Source organism: Mustela putorius, unplaced genomic scaffold (genome assembly GCF_011764305.1).
Source record: "Mustela putorius furo isolate JIRA1106 unplaced genomic scaffold, ASM1176430v1.1 tig00000421_pilon_pilon_pilon, whole genome shotgun sequence".
Lineage (NCBI taxonomy): Eukaryota > Metazoa > Chordata > Mammalia > Carnivora > Mustelidae > Mustela > Mustela putorius.
Window position 1 is genome coordinate 3,239,190 of NW_025421375.1, and position 14,808 is coordinate 3,253,997.

The window sequence follows — 14,808 nt, forward strand, 5'->3', positions numbered from 1 at the left end:
ATAAAGTCTGCAAAATATTAAAATGACTCTACTTTTAGTCTCAGCATTGAAGGGCTTTGTTTAAAGCTATTAATAGTTTACTAACATGAACCATTAAGGGAAGAAAAGGAGGAAAATAAAATGGAAACTTCCCGGGCTAGAATGAGCTCTTCTTAATTTCCATTTAATATTTGGGTAGGAACAATTCTTAGAAATGATCACAAACCCAATAATTACTGGCTTAATCCTAAATAGATTTGCAGTCATTTCTCTGCATGTTATTTTTGGCATGCTGGCTGTGGTGGCAGGCCATAATGTTGATATAACTGGTTTCTCAGAAAACAAGATTTGTGACAATTTGCTCCATTCTGCTCCAGAGACAATCTGAGGCTTTCAAAAGGGGCTAAAAATGCACACAAATCTTCCCCCTCACAGCTGCTTCTTGTTTAACATTGTCAAATTTTCTTAATTAAAATTTCAGATTTATGCTTGGCTCTTTTTTTTTCTCCCCTTTGAAGCTCAAATGTCACTCTGCCCCCTTTAAGAGGCTACAGAAAAGCCAGATAACAGCCCCGTTTTACTGCAAGAGCTCATTTTTATGTCTGTCCTTAATATTATTCATTGGATTAAATTGTACTCAATCCGAACCCCAACAGGCTCAATTTAGCTTTGACGGTGAGCAGAGCATATAATTCACCCCAAATCATAATTGTTGATGAAATAGGGTCACTCCCTGAACCCTCATTATAAAAGTCTCTGGTCCTATGGCTTTCGATGCCAGCTGTGTGTGGAAAACTCCCAATTTATTATCTGAACCCAAACCCCTCCCTTAAATTCCAGAGAGAGTTCCTTATCCTACTGCCCCCTCGATATCAAGATGCCTAATAGATATCTCAAAATCGTTCTGTCCAAAATTGATTTCTGAGTATCCCCCCAAATCTGTCAATTACCCCATCTCGGTTGAGGCAACTACATCCTTCCAGTCGACCAAGCCTAAACCCCACACTCTGGTCTGAGCCACCATCACTTTTTTTTTTTTTTTTTAAAGATTTTATTATTTATTTATTTATTTAACAGAGATCACAAGCAGTCAGAGAGGCAGGCAGAAAGAGGGGGAAGCAGGCTCCCTGCTAAGCAGAAAGCCCGATGCGGAGCTTGATCCCAGGGATCATGGGATCATGGGATTATGACCTGAGCCGAAGGCAGAGGCTTTAACCCACTGAGCCACCCAGGCGCCCCTATTTTTTTTTTTAATTTAAATTTAATTAACATATATTGTATTAGGAGTTTCTTTGGGTGCATATAACACCCAGTGCTCATTGCATCATTACATCAGGTGCTCTCCTTCATCTCCATCACCTAGTTACCACATCCCCCCACTACCCTCCCCTCCAGTAACCCTCAGTTTCTTTCCTGGTTAAAGGTCTCTCATGGTTTGCCTCCCTCTCTGTTTTCATCTTGTTATTTTTCCTTCCCTTCCCCTACGTTCATCAGTTTTGTTTCTTAAATTCCCCATGAGTGAAATCATATGGTGTTTGTCTTTCTCTGACTTATTCTGCTTAGCATAATACCCTCTAGTTCCATCCATGCCGTTGCAAGTGAAAAGAGTTTATTCCTATTGATGGCTGAGTAACATTCCTCTGTGTGTGTGTGTGTGTGTGTGTGTGTGTGTGTGTGTGTGTGTCTGTGTGTCTGTGTTTTCTTTATCCATCATCTGTCAATGGACATTTGGGCTCTTTCCAGTTTGGCTATTGTGGACATTGCTGCTATAAACATTGGGGTGCAGGATCCCCTTTGAAACACTATGCTTGTATCCTTTGGATAAATATCCAGTAGTGCAATTGCTGGGTCTTAGAGAGTTCTATTTTTAACTTTTTGAGGAGCCTCCATATTTTTTCCCAGAGTGGCTGTACCAGTTTGCCTTCCCACCAACAGCGCAAGAGGGTTCCCCTTTCTCTGCATCCTCGCCAACATCTGTTGTTTCCTGAGTTGTTAATTTTAGCCATTCTGACTGGTCTGGGAGGTTTTGATTTGTGGCAAATCTCCCTAATGCTGGTTAATCGTGAACATATTTTCATGTGTCTGTTGGCCATTTGTATGTCTCCTTTGGCAAAATGTCTGTTTATGTCTTCTGCCCATTTCTTGACTAGACCTTTTGGTTTTGGGGTGTTGAGTTTGATAAGTTCTTTATAGATTTCAGAGTCATTTGCTAATATCTTCTCCCATTCTGTAGGTTTTCTCTTTGTTTCCTTTGCTGTACAAAAGTTTTTATCCTGATGAAGTCCCAATAGTTCATTTTTGCTTTTCTTTCCCTTGCCTTTGCAAGAAGTTGCTGTCATGGTGCCACCATTACCTCTTGTCTGCATCACTGCAATGGCCCCCCATCTCTCTGCTTCTGCCCTTACCCACCTCGCCCTATTCTCAAAATGGCAGCCAGAGTACTCTTTTCAAATTGTAAGTCAGCTCACAGTACTCCTTTGCCAAAAACTCTGCAGTGGCCCCGCATTTCAGTCAGGATAAAAGCCAAGATTCTTTAAAGGGCCCCATTACCTCACGAAGGTACCTTATAAACCTACCAGTGGGAGAAAATTCCCCATGAATCTCTTGCTTTTCTGCACATCTTGCAAGAAGAAACACTTCATTCCAGGCAATCTTTTCAGAAATGTTTGGGTGGCAAGCAGCTTTGGAAAACAGAGCATCTCCTTCCAGAGCAGAGCAGTTTGCTTGCTATCCAATGTGACAAAGATCATGTCTCCTCCATGCAAAGGCTAGGTAGGTTTGCTTGCAACCATTATAAAAGACTCTGCTGTATCGCGTCCTTCTGGGGGCCTCGCATTGCCTCCCTGGGACTTGGAGGAAAGGGGAACTGAGGGAAATACACTGCTGTCCTGCTTCTGGTTGTGCCATGAATAATAAAGGTTTTGGTCTTTGACTCAGGAGCCTCGTGCCTTCTGACAGAATCCACAAAACTGTGCAGGCTGAATCGATTAGCTTGCAAATAGAAGAAAATAGCCCCCACACAGTCCTGGACACCCACCCACCTGTCTCCTACTGTAATCTCCTCACTCATTGGCTCAGCTGCACTATCTGCTCACTGTTCTTGGACTGCATTTGGCACACTCCTTTCTTAAGGCCTTTCCACTGCTTTTGTTTCTGCCTGAAATGCCCTTCCCCCAGATATCTAGTTAGCTCCTTCCTCTTTGCCAAGGCTTTGTTCTAATTTCACCTTCTCAATGGGGCCGGCTCTAACCATCTCCTTTCAAGTTGCAACTGACCCTCCTCCCTTCCTCAACACTCCCAGTTCCCCTTACTTGGCTCTATTTTCTCTTTTCTTCACTGCACACATCACGTTCTACATACTATATAGAGGGTCAGCAAATGTTTTCTTGAAGGCCAGATAATAAGTATTTTAAGTCTGTGGGCCTAAAGATCTGTCTTGCAACTACAGATGGTCCCCAACTTAACGAAATTTCGATTTACAATTTTTTTTGTTTACAATGGTGCGAAAGCAATGAGCCTTCAGTGCAAACTGTACTTGGAATTTTGAATTTTGATCTCTCCCAGACTAGCAGTAATGCAGCATGATTCTTTCTTGCGATGCTGGGAAGTGGCAGCGAGCCACAGCTCTCTGTCAGCCACGTGATCATGCAGGTCAACAACCGATAGCTCACCGCCATTTGGTACCCATACAGCCATTGTTTTCCGCTCTCAGTATGCATTACGTGAACTCTTCGATACTTTATTAGAAAATGGGCTCTGTGTGAGATGACTTTGTCCAACTGTAGGCTAATGCAAGTGCTCCTAGCGTGTTTAAGGTGGGCTAGACTAAGCTAGGATGTTTGGCAGGTTTGGTGTATTGTATGCAGTTTTGACTTAGGGTATTTTCCACTTATAATGGGTTTATTGAGTGTAATCCCATTTTAAGTCAAGGGAGTGCTCTATTGAAGTCTGCCATTGTGGTGGCAAAGCAGCCATAGGTAATACATACGTGAACGGGCACGGCTATGTTCTATTAACACTTTATTTACAAAAACAGACAGCAGGGGCACCTGGGTGACTCAGTGGGTTAAGGCCTCTGCCTTCGGCTCAGGTTATGATACCAGGGTCCTGGGATCAAGCCCTATATCAGGATCTCTGCTCAGCAGGGAGCCTGCTTCCCCCTCTCCCTCTGTCTGTCTCTGCCTACTTGTGGCCTCTGTCTGTCAAATAAAGAAATAAAATCTCAAAAAAAATTTTTTTAATTAAAAAAAAAAAAACCAGACAGCTGGCCTGTAGGCTTTAAATTGTCAACCCCTATATTATATAACTTAGTTATCACATTTACGGATTGTTTGCCTCATTGCACTAGAATATAATCTTCATGAAGGCAGAAATCTGTCTTATTCACTAATATTTCTCAAGTGCCTGGAGCAGTGACTAAAGGGAATAGCAGGGTCTCAGTAAATTATTTGACAAACAGAAGTACAATCAGGGAACACATACTTGTAGATCAATTTTCAAATAACCTAAACCGGAATTAGATTCAAACTCGCAGACCATATTTGAGATAGACAAAGTCAAGTAAGTCTAACTTCGTAATGATGCCTTCCCCTTAACTATCCCTCTCATTAGTCAAGAGGGGTAAACTTTCAGCAGCCCCATTTGTTCCAAATGAAACTGTTCCCCTGGTCACAGTTATGTGAAGGGAGGGTCAGAACCTCTCCCAAGGTAGAACAATAAACCCTCCTTCCCCCTCACAAGGACTTACACTGAAAAACCCAGTCATCTCATGTGTCTGGAAATGTAACACGGAAATTTAAAACTATGGACACGTGGTAGAAATGTACTTCCCTGTCCCCTTGAAGTTGGGCTTATCTACGTGATGTGTTTAGAAAAATGAAAGAGGAATGGAAATGATGCAGATGAAAGATCTGGGTGAAAGCTACAAAAGCCAGTGTGCTTTTGAGCAAACGGTGATGGACACTCACGTGCAGAAGAACGAAGGAGAACCTCAACTTCACATCATACACAAGAAATTAACTCAAAATGGATCCAAGATCTAAATACAAGAGCTCCAATTATAAAATGACTAGAAGAAAACATAAGAGTAAGTCTGTGTGACCTGGAATTAGGCAGTGGTTTCTTAGGACACCAAAATCAGAAGCAGCCCCCCACCAAAAAAAAGAGAGAGAGAAAAGAGAAAAGAAATGCATGTCAAAGGACGCTATCAAAAAAGAAAAAAAAAAAAAAAAAAGAAAGAAAGAAAGAAAGAAAGAAAGAAGAAAGAAAGAAAAGACAACTCCTGGAATGGGAGAAAATACTTGCAAATCATATACAGGCAGAACTTGCAGATCCAGTTCCAAACCAAGCGATGTCAATAGGGCAAGTTAAATGAGTTATTTGGTTTCCAGGGGATATAAAAGTTATGTTTACACTGTACTGTAGTCTATTATGTGTACAACAGCATTATGTCTAAGAAAAGCAATGTACACACCTTAGTTAAAATATACTTGATTAAAAAATATATATATATACTTGATTGCTGAAAAATGCTAACCATCTTCTGAGCTTTCAGAGACGTAATCTTGCTGATGGAGGGTATTGCCTCCATGTTGACAGGGTGGTGGCTGCTGATGGCTGGGGTGGCTGTGGCAGTTTCTTCAAATAAGACAACAGTGAAGTCTACCTCATGGGTTGACTCTTCCTCTCATGAAAAATTTCTCTGTAGCACGCAGTGCTGTTTGATAGCATTTTAGTCAGGTAAAACTTTTCAAAAATGGAAATAATCCTCGAAACTTGCTGTTGCCTTCCCAACTAAGTTTATGTAATATTCTCAATACTTTCTTGTCATTTTAACAATCTTCACAGACTCATCACCAGGAGTAGTTTCCATCTTAAGGAACCACTTTCTTTGGTCCTCCATAAGAAAAAATCCTCAACCATTATAATTTTATCATGGGGACAGGGAGAGCCTGGATGGCTGTTTGTTAGGCCTCCAACTCTTTTTTCTTTTTTTAAGATTTTATTTATTTATCAGAGAGAGAGAGAGAGCACAAGCAGGCAGAGAGGCAGGCAGAGGCAGAGAGAGAAGCAGGCTCCCTGCTGAGCAAGGAGCCCAATATGGGACTCGATCCCAGGACCCTAGGATCATGACCTGAACCAAAGGCAGGAACTTGACCAATTGAGCCACCCAGGTGTCCCAAGCCTCCGACTCTTAATTGCAACTCAGGTCCTCATCTCGGGGTAGTGAGGAGCCCTGCGTCAGGCTTATCTGCTGGGTGTGGAACCTGCTTGAGATTCTCTCTTTCCCTCTGCCACTTCACTGCCCCCCTCCATCTCTCTCTTTTTATTTGAGAGAGAGAGAGAGAGAAAGAGAAAGCATGTGCACGTGCATACATGAGGGGAGGGAGAGAGGGAGAAGCAGACTCCTTGCTGAGCAGGGAACCTGACTTGGGGCTCGATCCTAGGACCCCAGGATCCAACTGAGCCACCTAGGCACTCCTCCATCTCTCTCTCTTTAAAAAAAAAAATTATCATGAAATTGCATCAATTCCATCACATCTTCAGGCCCCATTTCTAATTATTCAAGTCCCCTTGTTATTTCTACCATATCTGTGGTTAACTTCCTTTTCTGAAATCATGGCCCCTCAAAGTCATCCATGAGAGTTGTTCACATTGATATTTTTATGTCTTTCCATGAATTATGAACGCTCTTAATGGCATTTAGAAGGGTGACTCCTTCCTAAGTTTTCAATTTACTCTCCTAGATCCATCAGCAGAATCACTGTCTGTGGCACCTATAGCCTTTTTACAAAATATCTGTTTTAAATATAAGATTTGAAAGTCAAAACGATTCCTTCATCTATAGGCTACAGAGAGGATGCTGTATTAGTAGACAGGAAAACAATATTGAACTCATTGTCCCTCTCCATCAGAGCTCTTGGGTGACCAGGTAGACTGTTAACAAGCAGTAATATCTTGAAAGGAATCTTTTTTTCCTGAGCAGCAGGTCTCAACAGCGGGCTGACAATATTCAGTAAAGCATGTTGTGAACAGATGTGCTGCCACCCAGACTTTGTTGTTCCATTTACAGAGCACGGGCACGGTCGATTTAGCATAATTCTTAAGGGCCCTAGGGTTTTCAGAATAGTAAACGAGCATCGACTTCGATGTAAAGTCATCAGCTGCATTAGCCCCAATAAGAGAGTCAGTCCGTCCTCTGAAACTTTGAAGCCAGGCATTGACTTCTCCTCGCCAGCTATGAAAATCTTAGATGGCATCTTCTTCCAACAGAAGGCTGTTTGGTCTACACTGAAAATCTATGGTTTAGTGGAGCCACCTTTATGAATGATCTTAGCCAGACCTTCTGGAGAATTTGCGGCAGTTTCTACATCAGCACTTGCTGCTTCATTTTGCATTTTTCTGTCATGGAGACAGCTTCTTTCCTTCCACCTCCTTTTCTGTCATGGAGACAGCTTCTTTCCTTTGACCTCATGAATCAGCCTCTGCCAGCTTCCGACTTTCCTTCTGCAGCTCCCTAACCTCTCTCAGCTTCACAGAATTGAAGAGAGTTAAGGCCTTGCTCTGTATTAGGCTTTGGTGGAAGGGAACATTGAGGCTGGCTTGATCTTCAATCCAGACCACTAAAACCTTCTCCATCTCAGCAGCAGGGCTGTTTCAGTTTGTCATTTGTGTTTTTGCTGGAGAAGCACTTTTAATTTCCTTCAAGAACGTCTCCTCTGCCTTCACAACTTGGCTAACTGTTTGGCACAAGAGGCCTAGCTTCCAGCCTATCTCGGCTTTCAACATGCCTCCCTCACAAAGCTTAATCATTTCTAGCTTTTCACTTCAAGTAAGAGATGTGTGACTCTCCCTTTTATCTGAACACTTAGAGGCCTTTGTAAGGTTATTAATTGGCCTCATTTCAACATTATGGTGTAACAGGTAATAGGGAGGCCTGAGGAGAGAGAAAGAGATGGGGAGCGGCTGGTAGATGGAGCAGTCGGAGTATACGCAACATTTATTAAGTCTGTTATCTTAGGGGGGGATTGTGGTACCCCTAAATTTACAATAGTAACATTAAAGATTACTGATTATAGATCACCATGACAAACAATAAGAACGAAAAAGTTTGAAATACTGAGGCACCAAAATGTGACACAAAGACACAAAGTGAGCAAATAGTGTCAGAAAAATGGCATCGATAGATTTATTCAATGCAGTGTTGCTCAAACCTTCAATTAGTAAAAAAACAAAACAAAAAACCATAGTATCTGTGATGTACAATAAAGTGAAGCCCAACAAAACAAGGTCTAGCATCCAGGATAAATAAAGAACTCTTACCACTAAATAAAGAGGCAATGAAATTTAAAAATGAGTAAAGAATTGAGGCACCTGAACCCACAGACTCCATCTCTCTGCCTCCTTCATCATTAGGTGAAGCGAGATGCCTGAGCTCTAGCCAATGGAATGTGAACACATGATACACACCATCTCCTTCACACAATCCTCTGTGCCTCTGGCAGCTTGATGCTAAGTGACCTCAAAACCCATGCACTGAAGACACCAGAGCCACAAGACAAAGAACTTGGGTTGCTGAAGCACAACATGAAAAGTCACCCACTGGCAGGAATACCTGCTTTATGACAGATGTTAGCTTACCCTAACTCATCTAAGGGAGTAGAAGAAAGCATTTATACTAGGTTACCCACTGGTGGCGCTTACATCCTCCTCATTTGATCCTCCCTGCAGCTGAACATGGTAGTGAAATTGTCCCCATTCTACAGAGGGGTTAGGCAAATTTCAGAGGAGTCAAGGTGCTGAGGAAGAGGATCCCATGCCACTACCTAGCAAGTCCAGGCTCACATACAGTCTTCCTGATTCCCAGAGGCCAATCTTTTCTTACTATATTACACTGAATGCTAAAGAGTCTTCCTTAAACTGGACATATTAGCACCTAATCTAAACCTCTGAACTAAGAAATAGCGTATAAAAAGATGAAAGAGATGGTAATCCTCCCTCAAGAAAACTGGGCCATCCCATTTATCTCTTTGTGCCTTCTGCTCAGTCAAGAACATGGCATAAAGAGAGATCTTTTAAACCTGCAAAGGTTTTAAAAAATCTTACCAAGAAACAAAAAGTTAAGTGTATACCACACTACAATTAAAGACCGGCAAAACAGATGTTGTGTTGGTGTAGACCAACCACAGTAAGACTAATTTCATCAAGTGGAATTTACTTCAATAACATCTAACAATTCAATTGCATATTGTAGGTAAACAAGTTATGGCAATGTGAGAATATAAAATTCTGAGACTACCTGGAAACTTAAACATGCATCTAATAACACAGAGTATTATGTAATACTGAAGAATGAAAAAGAAAGCATGTTGACTTCAAGTTGGGATGATTTATTTGCACTTAAAAATACAACTTCTAAGATGACATCTGTTTTCAAAAATGTCTTAATGTTAAAAATATGCTATAGGAACTGTTGTCTTCATGTTGAGAATGTGGACGTCGTATCAGCATTAGCGTACAAATCATAGGTGATAACATTAACACAAAATCAGAGAGCAAATACTCATTGGGAACACAGTTTTTATATTAAAAATATCAGAAGTTCACAGTTTTCGTCTTTTTTCCCGACTTATATTGATAAAATGCTTTTGTAGCTACAATCTATTTCACTTTCTGGTGGCAGATCCAATGCCTATTTGATCAGCAGATGGATGCTACTAACACATTCTTCTTACATAGAACTCACACATCTTTAATTTCTAAAAATGTCTTGCTCTGTAAAACTGTGACCACTGGGAATGGGAAAGATAGGAAACTAAGTTCAAGTGTAAGGAGATGAGAAAGAGGGAGAGAAAATGTTGGCAATTTTTTACTAACGAAACATTGAATTATAAAGTACATATAGGTAGCTTTGATGATTCAACAAGAAACCACGCACTGATTTACAAAGTCTGTGACCTCTATTTTTGTTTAATCCAAATGAAAGTGAAAAATACACATTTTCAAAGAATTTCAAAATCCACCTACACGGCAAGGAACGTTTAGGCAAGCAGATCACAAGATAGGTTTACTTTGTTTGTGTTTTAAGGCAAAGCAAAATTTCCCAAGTGAAATACCTACAAAATAAATTTGCTTTAGAAATAAATTTCAGTAATAAAATAATACTTCTCGCTTATTAAATATATATTTTACCTTTACATCTGATTTAGCAACTTGCATCAAAAATTCAAGAGTTCTATGAATATTTGCAAATAAATACTAAAAACACTAGCATATAAATGCCTCAGCTGGTATTCAGGTGTTTGGATGTCAACAGTTAGCAAAGGGAAGAAAAGAATATATAACCTACTTATAAAGTTTTCCCCTAAGACAACATGAGAATGTGACATACTGGTTCAGAATGAAGTTATTTTTCTAGACAGCACATATCAGTGGAATACATGTGTTCTTCTTTTCCAAATCAAAGTACCCAACAGTACTGTTTTCTTCAACCATTAAATCAATAGTCTAAGATTTACATTTACCATAAATCTCTCTTTTCATGTAAAGTATTTTCTTAAAAAACAAATCACTGTACAGAAAGCAACTGTCTACTATGAAGAATCAAATCATTTCAGATAAAAGGCAAAGTAATAAATGAATATTTTTTCAACTCATTTACTAACCTGGACACTTGGTTTCAACAAAGACAAGAAGGAATTAAAATGTCTGTATGATTTCCCAAGCAGGGAGTGTCATCCCTTCAAATTGAGGAAGACTTTCCAGCATTTCAAAAAAACAGAATTCCTTTAAAACTGAAATGACACGCAATATTCTTAAACATTTCATTGTATCCAATTTCTCTGCTTATCAGTTTGGTTATACTGAGACCAACTTTTTTTTTCCTAAATAGTATCTAACAGACTACCTATAATTAAAACAAGTTTCCTAGAAAATATTAAGTAGCAATAAAACCAAAGCTCCCACTGGGATATGCCAGCATCCCTAACATTCACCACTTTAACTGTGTGTTTCTAAGAGCTACTGACTGGATTAACATACAAGGTGTATTGTGTATTAACATACAAGTTTTACTTTATAAAGCTTAGCATTATACTTCAAAGAACCTTGAGATTTCCTATTAAGCAGCTGACCTGTAGGCATCTGTATGCATTCTTTATTAAATACAGTGAGGCGGCTGCTTGGATTTTTCCCTGCACGGTCAGGTTACAGTATTACTGCCTGATACATTTATACACTGGACAGAATGGGGGTTAGACTTCCACCAAAGCCAGATCTACCCAGCCCTTTGGGATAAGTCAGGCCAAGAACCTGCTCAGCCTTCTGAATCTACTAACTAGTTCTTGTGTCATTTCTTTCTGCAGTTTTCAAGTCATAAACAGATTGGAATGGACTTCCATGCCATCAAAATCAGATAACAACTGCTCAACAGAGAAGGTATTCACTCTCATGATAAATTCAACAATCTGAAATAACTAAATATGACAGCAGATACAAAAAAGACAAAGCTATCAACAATGGCAAGTGGGAACAGGGTTTCAAACAAGCACTTTAAAACGTAAAGAAAAACATATAAATAACTGGTCTGCCGGAGCTGAGACAATCTGGAGAAAATACAGCACTCTTTCTGGAAGAACAGGATAAAACACTGTCTGTTTCATATTTATAAGTTATTTTCTATCTACCTACCTATCTGATATAGACCTGTCTATGGAGATTAAAATTATGTCAATTACATGAATACACATCACTCAAGTATATCATACATATTAAAAATATTAATAATAGGAGCGTCTGGGTGGCTCAGTGGGTTGAGCCGCTGCCTTCGGCTCAGGTCATGATCTCAGGGTCCTGGGACCGAGCCCCACATCGGGCTCTCTGCTCAGCAGGGATCCTGCTTCCTCCTCTCTGTGCCTGCCTCTCTGCCTGCTTGTCATTTCTCTCTGTCAAATAAATAAATAAAGTCTTTAAAAAAAAATTAATAATAGGAAGCAAAAGGCTTAAAGTATGTAACTTTAAATAAACTATCTGCCAAATTATAAGTGGGTAACTAGTGCCTAATATTCCTTAAATAGTCATATTGTTATAGCTGAGTCAATGCTGAAACACTGCACACCAAATTCTTCAGAATAATGTTAACCTTGAAAATATTATTTTAGGGGTGCCTGGGTAGCTCCGTCAGTTAAGCACCTGGCTCTTAATTTCAGCTCAGGTCTTAATCTCAGGATCACAAGTTCAAACCCCAAGTTGGGCCTCATGCTGGGTGTGGAGCCTACTTTAAAAAAAAAAAAAAAAATATATATATATATATATATGTGTGTGTGTGTGTGTGTGTGTGTGTGTACGTATAATTTTAATCATAAAACCTACTAACATCTCAAAGGTGAGTGACTCTACATATAAATAACTGGTCTGCCGGAGCTGAGACAATCTGGAGAAAATACAGCACTCTTTCTGGTACTACTCTAGTAGTTTGTGCTGCTGCTTCTGAAAAAGCAAGGAACGTTTGTAAAATCAGATTAAAATAGTAATGTTAAAAATAAAGTCTCAGTCTAGTATTTAAGGAGCTCTGGGAGAGTGGAGAAAGACCAAAGATGACCTTGATCATCTGCAGAATAAAATGAAGAAATGAAAGTTTATGGGCACTTGAACAGAAAAAGCAAACCTCACAGACACATATTTGAACCAGAAGTGAAAATACAACTATATACAACAACATCAAGTAAAAGCCCAAACTCCAGGAAGCATGCTTTTGGGAGGTTTTTTCCTTTGAACAAAACTGCAGCACATATAAAAGAGCACTCCCTCACACTCGGCATCATTCCAACACATGCCACTAGCCATGTTTCAAGTGCTAGTGCCAAGTGGCCAGTGGTCACCACACCGGCAGAACAGGACTGAGGGGAAACAAAACCATCCAGAGGTTGGGAGCAGGGGGGAGGAGATAATTTCGCAAGACCCTTTCTAGGCCCTATGAATCACAAAATCTTAGGGCATCTAAACAATCACTGGAGTCTTCATTAACTCATTTTAACTAAGTGCTTTTGAATTTATAAGGATGGAGAGAATAGGAGAAAAATAGAAATATGTAAAAAGAAAAGTCAATGAATTAATCAGAGTAATTCCAAAATTTTTTTCCAGTTAGTCACAAAGACCTTTCCAATTATTCTTTTCAGTCACTTTAAAGGAAGGATGAGGGGTACCTGGGGGGCTCAGTGCGTTAAGATGCTGCCTTCTGGGGGCGCCTGGGTGGCTCAGTGGGTTAAGCCACTGCCTTTGGCTCGGGTCATGATCTCAGGGTCCTGGGATCGAGTCCCACATCGGGCTCTCTGCTCAGCAGGAAGCCTGCTTCCTCCTCTCTCTCTGCCTGCCTCTCTGCCTACTTGTGATATCTCTCTGTCAAATAAATAAATAAAATCTTAAAAAAAAAAAAAAGATGCTACCTTCTGGCTGAGGTCATGATTCCAGGTTCCTGGGATTGAGCCCCTCATCGGGCTCCCTTCTCAGCAGAAAGCCTGCTTCTCCCTCTCCCTCTGTTGCCCAGATTGTGCCCTCACTCTCACTCTGTCAAATAAATAAGATCTCTTAAAAAAAAAAAAAAGTAAAATAAAGAAAGGATGAGAAATAGAAGCATAATGATCATAGGAACTATTAGGAACTATCAAAATGTAACTACATTTACAGTAGCTTCAAAAGAAACACTCAACTTGTCTTCAAAAGGGGTGAACCTTTATACACATTCCACTGATTTGAAGCCCTTATCAAAGACTCAGAAAGTGACCTCAAAGTTCAACTACAAGTTCCCAGCCCAGGTAGGAATGACAGTCCCATAGCTCTGCTAACCTGCGTATTTTGCCAAAGAGATAGCTATACTCTTAGACGGCTTCAATGATTAAAAATCTTCCTTGACACTAATTTGAAATTCACCTCCCTATAGCTTCTACCCACTTGTTGAGGAAACAGAATCAGTGCTCTTCTTTTTCCTATGTGACTTGAGACCTTCTTGTATCCAGGAGAAGCACAGAAACATTAAAATATATGTCCATATAGGAGTTGATGTAGTCAACCTTCCATTAATTATCAAGCAGAAGTCATGCCTTCTTTGTCACTGATCCTACAAAGCAGAACCTCTGCTTGAGTCTTAAAATTTATACAGCACTAATCAGAACCCCGGCTCTCTATTTAAAAAAAAGAAAGAAAGAAAGAAAGAAAAGAAAATTCTACCAAAAATGACACAAATTGCACAAACTGTCAGACACATTGGCAGCCCAAACCCATCACATATGCCCCTCAAAACATTAGATAAAATATTGTCACTTCAGCACTCATTCTTCACAAAGCACCCTGAATCCAAAGGAACTCCAAAAAAGCAGTATTAGATGATGCCACATGAAACTTGTGCCACCAGGGTATCATGAACAGGGCTGGAAACAGAGAAATATTTGTAGTGTTAATGATCTTACAACAATTAAACACTGAAAGTCAATGGATGATTATCCATATTATCAGGTAATTACAAAGAGAACAGGACAATCAGAGAAAGACGATTATCATCTGGTTTCACTCACATGAGGAAGGTAAGAAACAGCACAGAAGATCAAAGGGGAAGAAATGAGAGACGGAGACAAACCATGAGAGACTCTTAACTACAGGAAAGAAACTGAGGGTTACTGGAGGGGAGGTGGATGAGGGGGTGGGGTAACTGGGTGATGGGCAGTGGGTGTTACATGCAACTGATAAATTATTGAACCACATATAAACTAATGATGTTCTCTATGTTGGTTAACTGAATTTAAATACAAAGAATAGGAAATAAAAAGAAAAACAAGA